Genomic DNA, 19600 nt, shown 5'->3' with positions numbered 1-19600 from the left:
GTAAAAGCAGCAGACCGGAACCAGAAAGCAGACATTTCATTTGCTGAGTTTGGAAAAGTATTAAAACCGCCAAGTTATTCGGCACAATTCCGAGCGGATTATCAGGTGATCTTAGGTGAGTAGGGCTGGATTTTATTAAATCTTTACAACCCCCGTTCCGCTAAGGTCCCTTGCCCCCATACCGATGGGCGATCAAGACCGCTATGGCTACCCGTATTCCTACAGTAAATCAGCTAAATAGCTAGCTACCATTATTACAAAAAATTTTGGTTCAAACAAGAAACCCCTTTTAAAAACACATTACATCAGGGTGATCAACAAAGAAGAACTACTCTGCTTGGTATACGAGGAAACCACAAACCAATAACATGCCTAACATATTGTCACGTGTCAACTCTTGTTGTGCTTACCGCCGCATTTTCGCGCGCTGTTTACTCAACATTTTAAACGAGAAAGCAAGGAGAACGAAAGGCAAAAGGACTGCTATAAAAGGCTAATGTTTTGGTGAGTTATTTAATAATCTTTAAATTTCTTTCCCAAACAAGTAAGTCTATTTCGCTTTAACAGCAGGTGTAAAAGAAAACCTCGAATTAAAAATGTTACCCTAACTGAATTTAACAGTGGCAACATTTTATTTATTACACGTGTTCTTGAGCTGTAGTTTAAGCTTTGGCATTTAAAAAGAAGTGAAACAATGTTAATACGTTTCCATGGCTTTTGAATATGTATGGCCTTTTGTGCGTTTAATCTGTTTTCTATTTTTCAGAGAGAAGAAATATAAAATGGCGTATACCAGGACGCGTATACTGTATAATAAAAAGTTTACTACAGACAAACATGATTTACAGAGTGAGTGTTTAAAAACCCATAATATTCGTGTTACATTTAACCGTCTACGTTCTAATTAAATTAGTTTGATTGAAATCAATGCTATAATCTTGACGCTTTAGTCAACGAGTGTGTGGAAACTTCACCTGTGGCGACTAACGGCGAAAACGGCAAAAATTGCATGATGTTGCCAGTGTAACTGTAAACAAGAGAGGTGCGAAGATTCGCGAAAACTGCTCGAGCAGTTCGCTTCGCTCGATTCAGTCTGGATTACAGATATTACAGATTTTATGTTTGACTCATTTAGTCTCAAATATGATCTGATTCGTTCACCGTATTAAAAATCCTTAGCCCAAAATTCGGAGAAGGGGCCCCTTCTCCGAGTTTTCATGAGGGGAGGGGGGAGGGGGGGGGGGGGTCCGTTCACAGGCTAGACAATGAAATCCACCCTTAGGGAGTACGCAAGGTAGAAAAAGATATTGATTAGTATTGATTTGCATTTTAGGTTCAGACAGACGCTTCAACTTTGCGATACAAAGTAGACTAGCTAAGCAAAGGGATCTCAAAGAATATAAACAGTAACCTTATGATGCAATTTATTTAATTTCAGTTGACTATGACGACATTAAAAAACACCAGGATCCGATTCTGCCGTCGTCCAGTGCAAATTCATTCATGTGCTTGAATCTCTGTGGCTAATCTTCATCTAAAGTAGCCCTTTACATCCTCATAGGAGCGAATCAGGTAGGAGTACGTTACCCTATGAGCAAACCATAAACGGCCTACAAATAAAGATAAGCCTACAAACTGATATATCAATCTACAAATAATAAAAAAAAAAACAAGAAATCGGGCATGAAAATCGGCCACGAATTTGTACAAATGTGTATAACGTTTAATCCAAAAATTCTTGGAATCACGTAGTGCTGGTATAATGCCTTTGAAGGAATCAAACTTATAGCTCCACGAATTCCAAAATTTTCAATCATGCCCCCACAGTCTGTTGGAAAACTTACCAGACTGTCCCGAGATAGCCTGGATAGTAAGCTTTTCCGCGCGAGTTTGTCGAAAAAATTGGAAAAAGAGAAAAAAAGATCGTACCCACTTGATAGGCAGGCTAGGCCGGAGAGGAATAGGCTCTCTGTGTGTTGTTCATCTAAGCTTACCTTGATAGGTGCATTCCACTCGCGCATGTACTAGGAAGCCACGATGAATCACCGGTAAATTGAGAGTTATATTTCATTTAAATGGTGTGACACTTAAAGATTCCTTGGTCTGATACTTTCTGCCCCTTTGTAAGTTCTTTTTAGTTGCGCAACTACCTGGCATTGAAGTTCATTACAATATGATTTCCATCTTTCCAGCTTCTATATAAGTGACCCTTGCTTCATACAGTTATACCGTTCATTATGTTTTTTTTTTTTCAGAATGGTAGGAGTCCTTTAGGATTGTCGCGTGGACGAGCGCACAAGGCACTCATGACCCTCAAGAGAAGACGGTCTCCCTCCAGTTCCCTTCTCGGGTAGTTCGCTTTCTCCGGAGTCCAGCTAAGCGTCCGCGTACATTCTACGATCTCTTTCTTCTCTACTGCTAATCTAGGATGAAAAGAATAATGGCCACATTGCCATGCTACAGTAGCATCTATAATTCGCCCTTTGACAATGTTGTTTTGATTAGCATTTATGTGACACTCAAAATCAGAAGTTGCCGCCTGCGAACAAAGACAACACCCGAGACTAATGTAAGGTGTAATAACCTTGAAAAGGTGGGAATTCCGAAGCTTCGAAGTTTTTGCGATTTGAAGGGTGTGCGATCGACTTTTATCGGAGCATTACCTTGTAAACGTCTTGTGCATAATCCTTCATTTTGATGAAATTTTGAATTTTGAGAACCACAATATCTACTTTAAATATTACAGGTAAACGATATTAATCGCAGTTAGTATATTGTAATTATAATTACGATATTTTATATGAACGTTTTTGATAGTCCTGTCAGAGATATGTCTTGTAAACTGAATAAAAAATAAGAATGTTTACATTCTTTGAGTGGCCGTTCTGTGGTCATTGTACAAACGAGGAACTCAAAATGGCTTCTTCTATTTGTAACTAAACTGTTTGTTCACTGTAAAAACGACCAAATGGCGCAAGGATATCAAACCTTCTCAGCAAAAGCCTTTCTTCTCAGATTGTAATTCAACAGTATCTCCATCGAAAAAGTTACAAGGTAAGGATTTCTAAATCTAAATCCAATTAAAGAACAAAACACTTGTCTTCTGCGTAGCCGTTTTACCCTTGGAGAGGAGCGCTACGTCACGAGACCAGAACGGCTGGCTGCAAAGGTGACTAGGAAGACATGTGTCTGGGTGAAACACCGGGTAAAGATACAATGGCTGCTTTGTTGTTTCAGTCGACTGGACGTCAAAAAAAATGTGTGCATCATAGAATCGACCACATAAAAAAGATTTCCACATCTGACAAAAGGCGCCCTTATTTTGATAGTTCGCTGTATCTTTATTGTGGATCCAAGAAAGTCTTGGATTCTGGATTTCTTGAGCTATATTCCAGATTCCAAAGCCAGGATTCCGGATTCCAGAAGCAAAGATTTCCTAGATTTCATACGCAAAAAATTCCCGGATCCGGATCCGGACAAAAAGTCTCAAAAACTACATTTGATGATATCAATACCACTTCCCATCTCTTCTTCTGTTCGTAGTTGCACCGTGACCTTATCGTAAAAGCGACAAAATACGATTATTTGCAAGGTAAAGATCTCTAAATTTGATCGTAAAAACGACATTTGACGATAGAAATACAACTTCAAAACTCTTCTTCCGCCCGTAGTTGCACCGTACCTTTGTCGTAAAATGACAAAACACGATTTCTTTACGATTTTTTTATGGTAAAAATCTCTGAATGTAATCGTGAAAACGACATTTCACGATAAAAATACGAGTTCAACACTCTTCTTCTGCTGGTAGTTGTACCGTACCTTTATCGTAAAAGCGACACAATACGACTTTTTGAAAACTTACTTTACGACATGAATACGATTAATTTAAGTTAATTCACGATGTAAATACGATCACTTCACGACGCAAATAAGGTCCCAATACGATTTAAAATACGATCCTTTTACTATCAAAATACGATCTAGAGGTCAGTAGTGGAGGTTGATTTGTGCATTTGTAGATCCCAATTTCGCGGCCCTGTGATACATCTCGTAAGCCTTCTGCTGACATAGTGTCGTTCCTTTCAGATCTAGCAATTCTCCAAGTTTTTCAAGGATTGCAGGAAGTTCGTAACCTCTTTCTGCAGCAGCGTTGAGCCACCCAATCGCTTTATCTTCGTCTCTTGGCAAAAGATCACCAAAACCTTCCGAGTAGGCTATTCCCAGATCTGCTTGGGCAACGATTTCACCTTTCTTGGCTTTATCGATTAGATTTTCGATTGATCCATGTTTTTCAAAGCAGTACTGCTGAAAATCTAGGTTTTCAGGAATGGAAAAGTTCATTTTGCGCTTAGTAAAAATGGTCGTAAGCGAAGCGTCAACAAATCAAAGAAAAACACCTTCTACAGTAGTTCCAGTCTCCTGGCAGTTTGCCAAAGTTCGTGCGTCTGCTGTTCACAGGCTATTCTCCGCACGGTTAGAATAACCTTTGGACGGCGGACTGCGGACTGCGGACCAAGTAAAAAGTAAAATGAGGACTCCGGACTGAGTGTAAAACATGGACTAGGTATAAAACGAGGAGTGCGGACTATGTAGATAAAAACAGCTTTAGAAAGGTAAAACTGAGAGAAACGGAAAGCGGACTGACATAAAACAATAGTCCCGGTTCCTTGCCTCACACAAAAACATTCCTTTAGCTGGTCACGCAGTCTATTCTCCCCAAGGTCAGAGTCATGGGAAGAAGGAAAGTATACTACACCGGCAGGGAAGGTTATACAACTACCCAAGGCAACTGAAAATGAAACTCTGAATTTTATAAAAAGGAGGAGTTAGAAGAGAATTCAATTTATAGTTTCAAACCAGTAAGAAGCACCGCATTAAAAGAAATAGTATTGGTGTTAGTCAGAGTAAAATTCTTATAGATGCCACTATTCCATTTCAAATGAAGCCTTGAGGATATGAAAAAATGAGGAACTCAGAAGAGAAGGTCAATTTAGGGGCATTCCACGATGTAAAAAAGCGGTATTTAGGGCGGGGGAGGGATTACTCACCTATACGTGAATAATAACCGAAATAAATCATCTAACGTTATATTCTAACTGAAGCGATGATTATGATGGTATGATTTACACCCTAGCCTGCACCTGACCAATGTAAACATGTACAATGCGTTTGTGACCCCTTTCATGATTTTCAGCGACCAAGACCAGGTCTAAAAATGGGTGTATAAAATAGTATTTTGGCCGGGCTCGTGATCAGGATTCAGAGAACCGGGCGACACACCTCCACCAAGAATTTCTAGGAGCACTTATAACTTAAACTAACGTGTCTTGCAAGTAAGCTATCTTTTGATCTTATTTTATATACCCCCGTTTTTACCAACGAAATTCGTAGTCCGTATTTTATACCCAGTCCGCAGTCCGCAGTCCTCGTCTTACACCTTGTCCGTGTTTTATAGCCAGTCTATATTTTCCAGTCCACGTTTTATACCTAATCCGTGTTTATACCCAGTCCACAGTCCGCAGTCCGCAGTCCGCAGTCCGCAGTCCGCAGTCTATATTTTATACTGACCGTTTCTCCGCAGTCTTGAAGGTTGGCCCAATGGCAAAGCACAAAGACAAAATCAAAGTGTACCAACTATCAAATTCAGCTCCACTAGCAATACAACATGAATCGGAAAAACCATTAGGTTTTTATATTTTGGTTGTTTCGGCCGAGGATCACAGAAATAACAATACGTTATACTTCAACTTCTATTACACTCAAATATATGGTAGATAAACTAGAACAGAGTTGAGCGACAGTTCACAAAGAATACTGTCAGAACGGAGGCCAGAAAAAAACCTGCCGGAAAAAAACCGTAGAAGGGGAAAAACTCTCCTTTTTAGCCACAAGAACTGAACAAAACGCAACATTTCAGGAAAAAAATTAGTATTTTCATTACCGTATTGAGAAACATTCACGTTCAAGTTACTGCCAAGGCTTCTCAGTTTTCCATCCATCATCAAGGCTACCAGTAAATGATGCAATAAAGTGCTGTGTTTCTGACTCATGGAGGTATTTCAGGCATAATGCTGTTGTTTTGAGGAACCCTTTGGCGGTGACGCTCAAAAGCATAATGCTCATAATGCCTACTCAAGCTATTTTCCATAAAACCCACCACTACCAAAAAAACCCTTTAAGGCGTCTTAAGGAGTAGACTAATCTGGCTGGATAGTCCTGATTCCGCTATATAACAAAATGGAAAGCGCCCAAGGCGCGCTCCGCCGTCCAATTCAACTGTACTTGATTCCAGGGTTCTGATTCTTACACGCTTCCTCTTTCTAGGAAACGCCCCGCGTAGTTCCTCGAAATTGAAAGTGCTAAGCTCATGATTTATCTGCAAGTTCCGGTTAATTAAGAAACAACGGTTTTGGCTCATCATGATTATATGAATTTACTCATCACAGCTAATAGCAGCAAGTTCAGTTTCACCGCCGATCATCAAGAGATTGAGCTGTGCTCTCGTAAGTTCACTTCGATTTTATTTTTCATTCATGCATAACCGTGCAGTCTGTAACGGGAAACCAAGAAGTTCTAAAACTAAAACTTATAGAGACCAAAGAACCTTTTTCTTCGCTATTACGAAAGACAAAATCCTTGCTTAGCGGTCTGCCGTTTGTTTTTGCCATTCATGCTCATCATAAACGTTAATTTCCCCCCAAAAAAATTTTGCTTGATAAGCATATCCTTCGGTTTTTATTAGAACGACTTTTATACCCAGTAGAAATAAGAAACCAGGCTTGTGTACATTTCTTGGGGTAAAAAAAGTGTATTATGTTAAAGTTGGTGAAGTAAAATTTAAGTTACATTAATATCTACGGGCAAGGGTACGGATTTCGGGCCTTTCGGGAGTTCCTTGAAAAATCAGATCATGGATCGGGGATCGGGGATCGAGGATCTTGGGGTGCGTTTTTCTCAAACCTTTTTGTCCATATCAATACATCGTTATCCATATAAATGGAATCGTAATCGGTTTCGTAAGATCGTCAAGATCGAGCGTTGAAGCCGGGTTCACACTTGCGACATAATAATGGCGGGGAAGACTCTTCCGGGGGTCTCCTTCTTTCGTTTGCCTTTATTGAGTTTTGCTTCTTTAATAATAATGATAATAATAATAATAATAATAATAATAATAATAATAATAATAATAATAATAATAATAATAATAATAATAATAATAATGATATTGCTAATAATAGTAATAATAATAGTAATCGCAGGTAGCCCAAGCTCGAAATATGACCATCGGCGAGCATCGGAATTGTTGCGTAACATTCGAAATAAAAGGATTTGTATGGGGAAAAAACCTATCGTTTCTGTAACCTACGAAAATGAAAGGATTTCAATAAAAAACAGTTTACCTTACCTTGTGTGGTCCACGGGCCGATTTATGGCCGTTTTATGGGTTTTCATGTAAACGGTTTTCATAAAAAAAAAACTTCTCGCATCGACATCTGGCCCAGCTGGCCCAGTTTATTTAAGCATTGGATAGCGCTATCTACTGGATAAATCACTATCCAGGGGGGCTTATCAACAGCAAAATAAAAGGACTCAGTAGTATTACCAACATTTTTAAATAAGGTGCACTTGTTTGCTGAGAACGTTGAATTCAAGCTACTGAGATAAGGTTCTTATTAAAACCAAAGCAATCAGTGTGCAAAGCGCACGCAGCAGAGCCCCATATAGCTAATTACTAAGGGTACCTTCCGGCAAGTGCCAACGAGGCGAATTCGTTTATCTTTTGTGGAATGTCCCTATTCAGATCTTCGCAATATTTTTTTTCGTAATTTTGGAGGTTTAAAATGGATTCCGCTATAGAAAAGGATGGCACCCAACTTCAAAACAACAACTTTGGCACACTCTAGGCTTTCACTTTTATTAAACAATAACAACAAAGCTTGAAGCTTTGTTGGTAAATGTGAGCAAGTTAGCACTTATGTTTCATGGAAAATTCCATTGTATCAAAACTATAAACGTTAGAAAGAAAAGTGTAGTTCAAATGAGGCCTTTGACTGCTGAAATTAAAAATAATAATTAAATTCCCAGCAACAGCGTCATCAGGGATAAGAAAAATATTTCGCGTGCTAATATACACATAAGTTTGTGTAAAGTAAATGTGAAAAGCGCGAGAATGGGGCGGAATGTATCGGGGGTACAAAAATATAAACTTAAATAAAATACAAAGATCTAATGAGCGAGTGTCACAGGACAAAGATTCTCTTGAAAGGCATAATGATAGTCTCTAAAACAAAAGGTCCGCAAATTCGTTGCTTTCCTCACGAGAGTTTTGGGCTGTCTCAATGTAAATCAAAAAACATGCTGGTTGACAAAATCTAAAGACATGAATAAATTCTAAAAAAAGGTCCGCAAATATGTTGAGGACTGGCTCAATGTAAATCGACCTGCGAAGAACACGCGGTTCTAATATATTAAGTTTTGAGAACATACCCCTATGCCTTGATCAACTACCGCTTAAAATTCAGTTCACAAAGGAAAAGAGAACAGGAAAAACCCTGGTTCTGAGTCGAGATGAGAACACGCTGCCTCATTGTAAATCGAGCTGCAAACAATAAGCTGGTTCTGACAAAAATTTGAGCGTAAAACCCTATTCCTTGACCAGCTGCTGCTTTAAACACAATTTATAAAGCAAACCAGGGCACTAATTGCCCTTCAAACTAGAAATCGTATTAGAGCTTGCTCACCTGTTAGGTGCTCTTGAACAGACAACGAACAGCTGCACACTGAATCACCCAATTTCGGACCACGAGTTGTAAATACAAGACCATGACGTCACTACCCAAATATGGGGTCTTACTTACACCCAAATATGGTGAAAAATGGAAATTTTAGAGGGCTACGCAGAATTTGAGAGTTTTTGCCTACATTGTGCAGGATTATATCTGCCGCCGAGGCAACCTCGCTTCTTAGCTCGGTTGCCTCGTTGGCAATAAGTGTATTTGGTAACCAGGCCCCAAATGTTCAAAGGTGCGTAGCGCTACCCGCTGGATAAATCTCTATTCGGTGGATAGTGCAATTAGGTTCCATGATACTTATTGCCTCTCGGTGCTGTATTCAAACAAAATTTCACGTCGAAAAGAGTCATTTTGAGCCAATAGACTTAAATTATTTGACAATTGAATAAACTGTTGTTGTTGTTGTTGTTGTTGTTGTTGTTGTTGTCGTGAAGACAAAGGAATACAAAATTTGTTGCCATTTTGGAATATGTTGGATACATTTTATTTCTCAGGTCAGCATGGCTGGACCAGCGAGTGGATGCACAAGTCCATTCCTCATGCCACCCCCTGGAAAGTCTGCTGCCCCTATGGTTATCACAGGAAAATCTACTTCTACGGGACCTGGTAAGGAACCAAATATGTTTTGCTTTTGGCAAATCGGGTAGCGGATATCTGCTCATCATTTTACGGCTTGACAAGTATCAAACTGCAAAATTAAAAACGACTTCGGTGAAACAGTTAACCGTTTGTTCCATATTATCTATGCTTCTACCATATGAGATCTGTGAGACAATGTACGTTGCAGTACATGTTTTTCGCGCCATGTGAATATCTGGATCGTAAGATTTAAACACGACGTGAACTTTAGCGGTGCACGGTCCCACGTATGCATGGCTTTTTAATTCTATAATGTCAATTATAAACACTTATAAAAGTGGCAGGGATACTCGTGGGAAAAATTATACCAAGGGAGATAGGCCTTTGTACATTACGCTTTTTGTTTCCCACCAAAATGCTTGGTCGCCCCTCCAGAAGACACTAAAATGCTCGATAAGTCCTCATCATAGAGAGGCCTTTTTATAAATTCTAAATGTTCTAAGGCGAACAAAAATGAATAAGTGGTATGACAACAATGTGTACAAGTAAATATATGTCTCAATACAGCAAAAAATGATCACATACAATGCTGTATTAAGGTGAAATTTGACTTTTTTAATTTGGTGTGAAGTCGTCATTTACTCTCTCAAAATGTTTCAATTTTTATTTTCTGTCAGAGAAAAACATGAAAAACCCTAGTTTTCCGGGAAAAAGTCCACTCAAATGCTCTAATAATGCTATGTTTTTACCTCACTAAAATGCTCAAAAAATGCAAGCTAAGCATAATGTCAAAAGGCCCAATGGGAGACCTATGTGGGTGTGGCTCAAGCACTGACTTCTAAAGCAGACCATACTAACACAGACATTTAATTAAGAGTTAGGTATCTAAATAAGAGAAAGAGATATCGTGTTTTTTTAATGTTAGATTTCTGTGTGTTCGTTGTCACGGCATTTTCTGTAATTTCTTAACACACAGCCTTAAGCGATACGTGAATGGGCAAATATTGTGACTTTGCGTCCCAAACACCCTTAGTGAGACCAAAATCTGAAATTTACACCCCTAAGGGAGACGACGAGCATCCCCGTGTTTTTCATGAAGTCCACAAATATAATTACAAAATGGTAATGTTATGGGAAATTAAACGAATCACGATCACGAAGAAAGGTCTCTTGTCTTAGCCAGGTAGCAGGATGAGCCGATTATTGGTCAGGTTTTATGGGTCTTGGCAGCACACCTAAACCGGAACTTTGAAGGAGCTAATTCTAGGGCGAGATGCATTTATTGCTCTTCCAAGGAGAATCCTTAATTTTTCAACCTCTTCTCCTTGTTTAGGATTACATAGACAAAAAACAATTTCTAAAGTCGATTGGGGTTATGCTTCTGTCCATTTTAAAGCCACGTTTAAGTGGGTAAACCTGTGCTTGTAAAAACCGTAAGGTGGGGAGAATCGCAAGCGCATTGAGACAACCACTGCCGTATACTAAGCCGATGGCTATTAATGATCTTTCGCCTTCACTATAAGTAAATACTTTTTAAGTGCGAGTCACTTGCAAGGTCTAAATGAATTGTACAGTCCAACGTCTACCGAGGGACCCCTCTCAAATGTGGGCGGACAACTCTTAGGCACGGCTGTCATTAAGAGGCGGGAGCCGGGATTTTCCCCCCGGCTACTAAGAACGTGGTCCCCGGCTTTTTACGCAGGAAAACAGAAGAAAAATAGAATCAAAAGAAATCCCTAGCTGTTTGCTTCCCAGCCTATATTTGTTGTATTTACCCTGCAACTTGAAATCTTAGTGACAGCGCTGCTTAGGTCTTCTGAGAGATGGCCTGAGATGGAAACTAGTACCGGAATTCCTGTGCCTATATGATGCGGACAGCCCTTTAATGCGGACACTTGTTGCGTTTCTCCCTTTTGTGTCCTTACAACAAACAAAAGCAACCTTTAATCGGAGTTACTTTTGAGCATATTTTTGGAGTTTTCCCAATAAGACGAGCCAGTATGTGCTCACTGTACTTCAATGTATTTCAGTTAGCAGTTTTGACCTTGGAGAGAACCAGAAGAGATGGGTTGTGATTGGGATTTGCTTGAACAGACTTCTGTTGCCAGTCCTCCGGGATTTTGTGGCTCAAGAAATTCCCAAACACTATGCGTCCCTAAAGAGTGCACGTGGGATTGACACTCAACTCTTTGGAAGTCACTTGGCTCAAGATGGAGCATTTCAGCTGAATTATGGAAGCATCAACAATAACTGGGGCAACTTTAAGAAAAAAGTGCGTTCATACGATTATAAAGTTGGAACAGCTGAGGAATTGGCTAAACTTTATCTTGAGCCACACATGGCCAAGTTTACAGGTGCACAGTCAATGTTATAACAACCAAGGAATAAACTAAATATAGCATTGCTGTTCGGGAGATAAGACTACTGTGCATGCATGTCTCTAAAAGGTACATGTAGTTTAAAGTAGACAAATGTGTCGTTCGTGTCGCGTATTTACTCCATTTTAAGCCTTTCACTGCCATGCAGTTACTGCCAAAGTGAATAATGGAGTTTTGTAAGGTGGTTCTAACATTTGACTCTGTGGAGGAAATCCTGTGATGTGACAATTCATATGAAACCTCTCTACCTGTACTATTACATGGTCCAAAAAGGAAATTGGGAATTTTTGTTGAATTTTGCCTTTGGCCATATTTGGCAGTGAAAGGGTTAAGTGTAGAAAGAGATCCATGCCTGACTCAAATTTTATCCTTTTGTAGGATTTGATAACACATGCGACCTATCAGCAGTCCTGGGAATTCTGGAGAGAGCGTCCACTTTTTCTGCTTACATTCGAAAAAATGCCAAGGATATGCGATCTAATGTGAGAAATGAGTGGGGGCACTGTAACTTTGACCACTGGACGGATCTGAAGTTTCTACATTGCTTTCAGGTGATGGAAACAATGGTTCGTTCATTGGGGCTTCCAAAGGCTGATGAACAGAAAACTCTTGCCGAAATTCGTGACTGGGAAAAGAAGGGTACGTAATATAAAAGTGGCTGTTAAAGGTATTTCGACCGCAGGTACAAGTTTCACTTTCCTTTCTTTTTCTCAAACACATACCAAATTAACACAAAGGGCAGTAATCTGCCCGTCTGATAATCAGGTTGTAAAACTAGGTAAAAGAGAGGTATAAGGACTTGATTTTCCTGTTCCGTTGCTTATATTTGACATGTCATCCAATTGGAAGTTCATCGCTGCAGCACCCACGAAAGAGGGTCTCGATGGGGTGGTGGCTGTTACGGTTATCGGCTAAAATTTTGGCCCTTTTGCGGGTATCGGTTAATTTTAATCAGTTACGGTTAACAAAAAAGTTAAATATTAATTAACCTGTTTTTTTTTGTATCTTTAAATCAAAATAAAGGTCTTCGGATCATCTCGGGATGAAACAAGTTATTCTTTTGAAAAATTTTAACATTTGATAGATCATACTTTTTATAAAGTATTTCACTTCTAATATTATTTTACACATAGAAATGTCAATAGTCATTTTAAATATCATCTTTGTGAAAAAGCAAAAGCGGACACGCGAACGCCCAACTCAAGGTCGGGCGCGACATTCATTATGACAGAAATGGCCGTTTTCACTAGACGGATTATTTGTGTGAGACGAGTTATCCGTTTGATGATTCGCGTCAGATAGGTAATACTTGGGATTATCCGGGATTATCCGTTCCAGATAGCCTATGTACAGCCGCCCCCTCCCCTCAGAAAAAATCAGAGAAGGGGTGTCTGTGGGGAGGGCGCGACTGTACACAGGCTGGTCTCAGACGGATAATCCATTTCTCGCTCTAGGGTGAAAACGGCCAATGACCAAATTCCAGTGTCCAGTGTTTTTAATGATAGCGAAGGACTGTACGGAACGACTGTCTGCAGTTGCCTTGTCCGTAGGCCTCATTACTCCGCGCGGCTGATGCGTTTCGGGTCACGTGGTCCTAGCGAGTTCGCGACGGAAATGCCTTGAGCGAGATTGCGTGGGAAGACGCCGTACAGGGACTAGGCATGGCAATGTTTACCGTATCGTCGGAGAAAAACAGGGAAATGCTGTTTATCGGGAACGTGTTTTACGAACAGTGACATCTCTGCGTGTTGTTTCACTAGTGTTTCGAGGGCACGACCTCCTGGAAATCGCAAATATTAATCCCCAGCAAGAAGTCACACTTTCGCTATGGAAAAAATTAGTTCTCCGAGAGAGTGGCGGAAATGGAGCCTAGGTCTTGGTCGACACCTAAAAGGCGCTTCGCCTAACGTGCCTACGAATTCACACTAGCCGGGAAATAAAAAACATATATAACCATAAGTGAGTTTAGTACCTCCCTTAAGGTATCATCCAGGGTAAAAACCCATCATTTTTCGAAATTTTCAATTTTTAGATGATTAAGTAGAGCTCATCAAGAGCTTTCTTTTAAAAAAAATTCCAGAAAAAAAATGTTTTTTCTGTCCAGACTTATGGAGCGCAAAAGTTTTTTCTATGCTAATTATTTTAATTGATCGTTGACAAGTCCTGTCATACTTGATACGCATGCCGCTGTTGAACCAAGCTAATCACGCAATTTGACAGAAATCGTGGTCTACAAGTATAGTGCTCACTGTTTTTCCCTGGATTTTGGAAGTGAATGCCTCCAAAGAAGAAAAAAGAGCTTGTCCGTTTTCGTCCTTGACTCCAAGACGAAAGAAGACGACAAAATCGTTTTGCAAAGTGTGGGTTTCGAAATTAGCAGAGAGTGACAAGGGCTCCTACTACAATCAAGAAAAATGGCTAAAAGATGACAAAGCTTCTGAAAAACCCATTGAAACTACCGCGAAATCGAGTTTCACGAGTTTCTTAGCGAGCGGAGGGAGCTTTTTAGGTCGCGAAGCGGCCAAGCAAGCGACAACTGCTTATAACAAAAGAACAAAACCACTTGACAAAAATCTGAGACACGGTTTTTCAGTCAAACGTGTTAAGAAGCGAATGCGATCTTAATTGGCTTCTTCCGTTTATTTTTGGCTGGCCTGGACTTAAATTTACAGCGACACCCACTTTCACAAAAAGCTTCTCATTTCTGAATCGCGTTAATATTTTGATTTTTTAAAAGGAATAAGCAATAATCTGGAACTATTAAGCTTTTAGAAAATGTACGATTTATGGGGGTATTTATTAAAAGCAAAAGCGCTAGCGCCGAACAACGCGGGGAGGGTACTTAAGGGTGGATGATACCTTAAAAGTAGCAAATCTAGGGAACAGTTTCTTTTACGGTTAACTCTTTTTTACTATATTTACGACTAACGGTTAAAATTTTTCAATACTTACGGCTATCGACTAAATTTTTGGCCGTTTTACGCCTATCGGTTAACCCCATTGAGACCCTCTTGGAAAAGGGAAATGTACAGTACTTATTTACTATGGGGTCATTCTTGACAGGTTTGAACCTGTGCATGGGCTGCCCGGTGGATAGCGATTTGATGAAGTTTATCAGCGTAGAAGTTACCAACTTAGAAAAAGAAGTGGCAAATATAAAGCAGTACAGCAGTGATGAGGCTAACAAAATAACTGCTGCTCTTCAGACAACCAGAGACGAAGTTGATAAAGTTCACGAGCGTATAACTGACATTGAGAAGCAAATGGAGACAGACCGAAAAGAACGGCTTGAAAAACAGGAAGCCTTGTCGAGTGACATTGAAGATATTTCTAACACGTTAGCAAAATTAGATAAAAGTGTAGATGTTAATAAAGAAGACATTTCTCAGTTGAAAGAAAAGCAAAGCGATTTAAACACTACGGTATCGACTATAACAGACGATCAAGCTCGTCTAACTGAAGAAATAGGGGCTTTAAAAATGGAGCACAGTCAGTTGGATGCTAGGGTTAAAGCGCTAGAAAATGGCAGTTTTAAGATAACAAATGCAAAAATTTTTCAAGTGCCGAGCCGGAATCGTTGCTTTTGTGGTCGCGATAGGGAGCTAGAAGCAATTGCAGCGCAACTAAAACACAGCCAAAATGGTTGTATTCATTCAGCTATTTGTGGTCTAGGTGGCGTTGGGAAAACGTCTCTCGCTGTAGAATTTCTCTGGCAACAAAAGGGAGAATATCCAGGGGGGATTTTCTGGATTTCGGGCGAAAATAATGATCTTTTTCAAAGGTCAGTCTGTGAGATGGCACGTCAAATTGGAACGTTCGAAAACGATTTCGACAACTCCTTGTCGAGTACCCTTGAGTGGCTTGGAAAACGCGAAGAGCGGTGGTGCTTAGTGGTCGATAATCTTGATGAGTTAGAAATGTCCGCAGAGATGCGAAAGCTGCTTACTGGCCACTGGAAACATGTGGCTCGTGGACACATCATCATAACAACAAGAAGAGAAGTTTCAGAAGTTGGAGAGGACACAGGAATTGATGAGCAGTATTGTATTGACTTAAAATGCTTAACGGAAGAAGAAGGCATTTATTTCCTGCGAAAGCGAACAGGTAAGGATGAGGGAGAAGACAATGACTTACGTGAGCTAGTCAGAGAACTGGGAGGGTTGCCCCTTGCTCTTGATCAAGCTGGTGCCTATATACGATGGGTTAAACAGTCTGTAAAAGAGTATGTGAAGAAATACAGGAAGCAGAAGCTGCTTCTCTTAAAAAAGAAAAAGGCGCAGCTATTTGTGGAAAACACCTCTCCTGAACGGCTAGCTGTACACACAACCTGGACGTTGAATTTCCATCACATCAGCCACATCTCAAAAGAGATGGAACTTGGAGAATTCCCCATTCGTTTTATGCAGGTTTGTGCTTTTTATGCCCAGATGACATTCCATACCAGTTGGTCAATGAAGGGCTGAAGGAAGATTGCAGTTCTGCAGAGGAAAGCGGTCTATGGGATCAAGCTGCGATAGTATCTCTTCTTACCAACTTTTCCCTGTTTCAAAGATTCGAATCAGAATCATTTAGTGTTCACCGCTTAGTGCAAGAAGTCATACGAAGCCAGATGGAAAAAGAACAAACTGAGTTGGTTCTCTCTCGTGCCGTATGTGTCCTTCACCACGCGCTGAAAAATACTCGCTCACCGGCGGAAGTGTGCGAAAGTTTCGTTGAAGACGCTGTTTTTAGTGTGGACAATCCCCCTTCGTTGCATCTGTGGGGTAAGTTAGCCTTACATTCCACGTATTTGCAGGAGCATTTGCGTAATTACTCTTCCAAGCATAAAGAGTCAGTCCATACCCTGTTGTACACTGAAAAAACCGTGCGTGTCTTCAATGAAGCAAGTATATTTTTTAGTGTTTCCCAAGAGAAAGTTAAAGCTCAAGAAATACAGAAACTGAAACTGGACTTTCTGGTGAACATCACAAAGTCAACCACAGAGGATGGCACCAAACCGTTCAAGTATTTCATTAACATCCCTTTAAAGGACAAAGAATACAAGGTGATATCTCACTGTATGAGGCAGCCTTCCCCTGAGGATAATTCCCCGGATGTAGCTGAAACGTCTCGTACCGAGATGGAAGATAAGGCTAACCAGATCCGTGAACAAGGGAACCTTGCAGTGAAAAGAAGCGAGTTCGAAGAGGCTTCAGAACTTTATTCTACTGCCATAAAGTTAAAGGTTGACGATTGGAGACTATTCGCCAACCGAGCCCTTTGTTATTTAAAACTCGGCCGGCCCCAGCAAGCTTTAGAAGACTGTGAAAAGTGCCTTTCTTTAAAGCCTTATAATAGTAAGGCACTTCAACGCAAAATCTGGGCTCTCCATGACCTTATTAACAAGGGAGCTACTCACCTGAGTGGGCAAAAAATAGCAACAATGGAAGTGGCCGTTTACTTTCATCCAAATCTTCGAACTGAGGTAACGTTTTGTGAAATGTTTCCAGAAGTACGTGCGCTTTCGCCCATAGAAATAACAAATGAAACGCATTTGGCTTTCGCCCTAATGATGAGAAAAGGAAATGAAACCTTTTTGCTGCGTGAAGGTAAATATAACTTGAAGAATTTCGCTGTCCTTACCAACCTTCAGATGGTCGGTCTGGAACGGCAGGTCGTTTTAAATTGTATAGAAAGTTGTTCCATATTGCACCAATCAAAGTGCTATTTTGAGAATATAACCTTTCCAAAAGGAAGTAGTGGTATAATGTGCCAAGGGAAGGATGCAGCTATTCACATGAACAAGTGTGAGTGTTCAGGAGGGTTTGTAAGTTGTGAGGATAGTCGAGAATGCAACGGTGGACCAGGGTGCATAGCAGTCTCTCTAGGAAAGCCGGTTTGTGACCGCACTGACAAATTTGGGGATCCAGGTTCCGTGTCCGGTGTGGCTGGCTTTCCAGGAATTCTGATTACGTATGGAAGCTATGCTCTTATTGAAAACTGTGTTATTCAAAACTGCGGAGGTGGAGGTGCTCTAGTAGCTTGTGAAGGTTCTTACTTGGAGGTCAGAAAATGCGAGATTCTCAGAAACCATCAAGCTGGTCTAGAAGCACGGGAAGGAGGTCAACTTTTTGCTTTTAAAAACAGGATATTTAGTAACGGTTACCATGGTATTTTAATTGGTCCGAATGCAGGAGAATGTGATGTCAATGAAAACAAAGTATTTGAAAACGCAAAAGAGGGTATTTTTGTCGGTCGCACCGAACACAAGATAGTTGTGAGAAATAACGACGTCCATCACAACCGCCTTTTCGGTATTTCTCTGGAGGGGGACCCTTGTCTGTTGGTTAGTAACAACAGAATATTCGAAAACGGATTTTGGGGAATTCATGCCCAGTTACGAACATCAGCGAAAATAACCAAAAATGTTATCTCTGGCAACAAATGTGGTGGAATTTTTATTAGAGTAAATTACTCTGGACGAGTTTATCTGCACTCAAACATCGTTCGAGACCATAGTGGTCCATGGCTATTTGGAGAATATGCAAAGAGAGGTGAGTTTCCCATTGAAAATGGCCTCCTGAGCGATACACCTCCTCCACCAGGGGAAAAGAATATTTATTGCAACCCTCCTATCCTGTATAGAAACAAAGAATTTAATAACAAAGAAGGTATATATCACCCAAAAAAGGTAGTTGAGCGGTTACACGATGTCTGTACATTTTGTCGTGGCTCAAGACATAAAGAAAAGCGTCTCATTAAGTGTTCAACTTGTCAGATTGCATCATATTGCTCAAAAGAATGCCAAAGTCGGCACTTCCATGCACACGAGGCATTGTGCAAAGCCCTAAAAAGTCGTTATTCCATTACGTTCGATGAAACATCGTTACGCCGGAATCGGTGGGCGCCAATATATGGTATTCACGTAAAAGGCAGTGGAACAGGCCCTGAACTCAAACTCAACAGTCGCGAAAAATTCATCATCAAGATTCAAACCCAAACTCAGAACGGTCACCCAAAGCAGTTGCTCCATGTTTATGACCAGAGTCGAACTCTTGAATGCGACATTCAGAGCCCAGAAATCTTTAACATAATAATGGAATGCGGTGTCCTTGGAAGTTTCGATAAATTTACAAGCAAAAAGGTTTTCTTCTGGGCATCTTTCGCTGAGGGAGGGAAGAAACTAACAATTTACCTTGATCAATTAGCTGAGTATCAGGAGTGGTGATAGAGCAAGGCATCAACGTTCTTTAAAAGGAGCGTAAGGTTGCTCATTGCAATAGACATTGCTTCAGTAGAACTGCAGGTGTTTTTAATGGGTAAGGGGGGCTTTGGTGGCTGTGTTGTGGTTTTTTTCTAAAGCTACCCGGATGTAGCGAGTGAAGATCATTTTTTATCAGAAAATACACTCAAACAGCAAAAAATACGTTGAAAAAGAAGAGCCTAGCTGCATTGGATTTTGACCTATTGCGACCACAAACGCCTCCGTTTATCTGAAAATTTCTATCTTAGTTATTCACAAAAAATAGCCGTAACATAAAGTAACAGTAGGTAAACGACTTTAAGAACGTATCCAAGCAATCGTGATCTCCCTGGGAAAGTTTATGGTTCACGGATAGTTTAGTTTACGTAGTAGTAGCGTGGTGTTACTAGACCCGTTAAACACTATCTAACAATAACTGCCAAACAGTTATAAGTAAACAAAAGAAAACAACGAAATAGGAGTATAGTACTGTGTATAGGTCTACTCTCTTTTTCACGGGTAAAAAGGACAATTGCACGAAAACGTCATTTTATTACAACTACCAGAATCCTTCAGTTTGTTTTTTTTTTCTGTGTAAATTAAGGCTTATTGTTTTTTAAGCCTCGGCA

General features: G+C 40.3%; 1 long non-coding RNA gene and 1 pseudogene across 1 annotated transcript; both read left to right on the top strand.

Moving 5' to 3' along the window:
• Positions 1-209: 209 nt before the first annotated feature.
• Positions 210-2876, top strand: LOC140924759 (uncharacterized). The gene is made up of 3 exons (XR_012164333.1): positions 210-504; positions 1439-1572; positions 2256-2876. It is a non-coding gene; the product is annotated as an uncharacterized lncRNA (long non-coding RNA).
• A 3479-nt stretch (positions 2877-6355) lies between these two features.
• Positions 6356-19532, top strand: LOC140924756 (uncharacterized; annotated as a pseudogene).
• Positions 19533-19600: the final 68 nt, after the last annotated feature.

This window comes from Porites lutea, chromosome 14 (assembly GCF_958299795.1).
Source record: "Porites lutea chromosome 14, jaPorLute2.1, whole genome shotgun sequence".
NCBI lineage: Eukaryota > Metazoa > Cnidaria > Anthozoa > Scleractinia > Poritidae > Porites > Porites lutea.
Note: the sequence above shows the minus strand (reverse complement) of the source record. Positions and strands in the feature narration are given on the sequence as shown.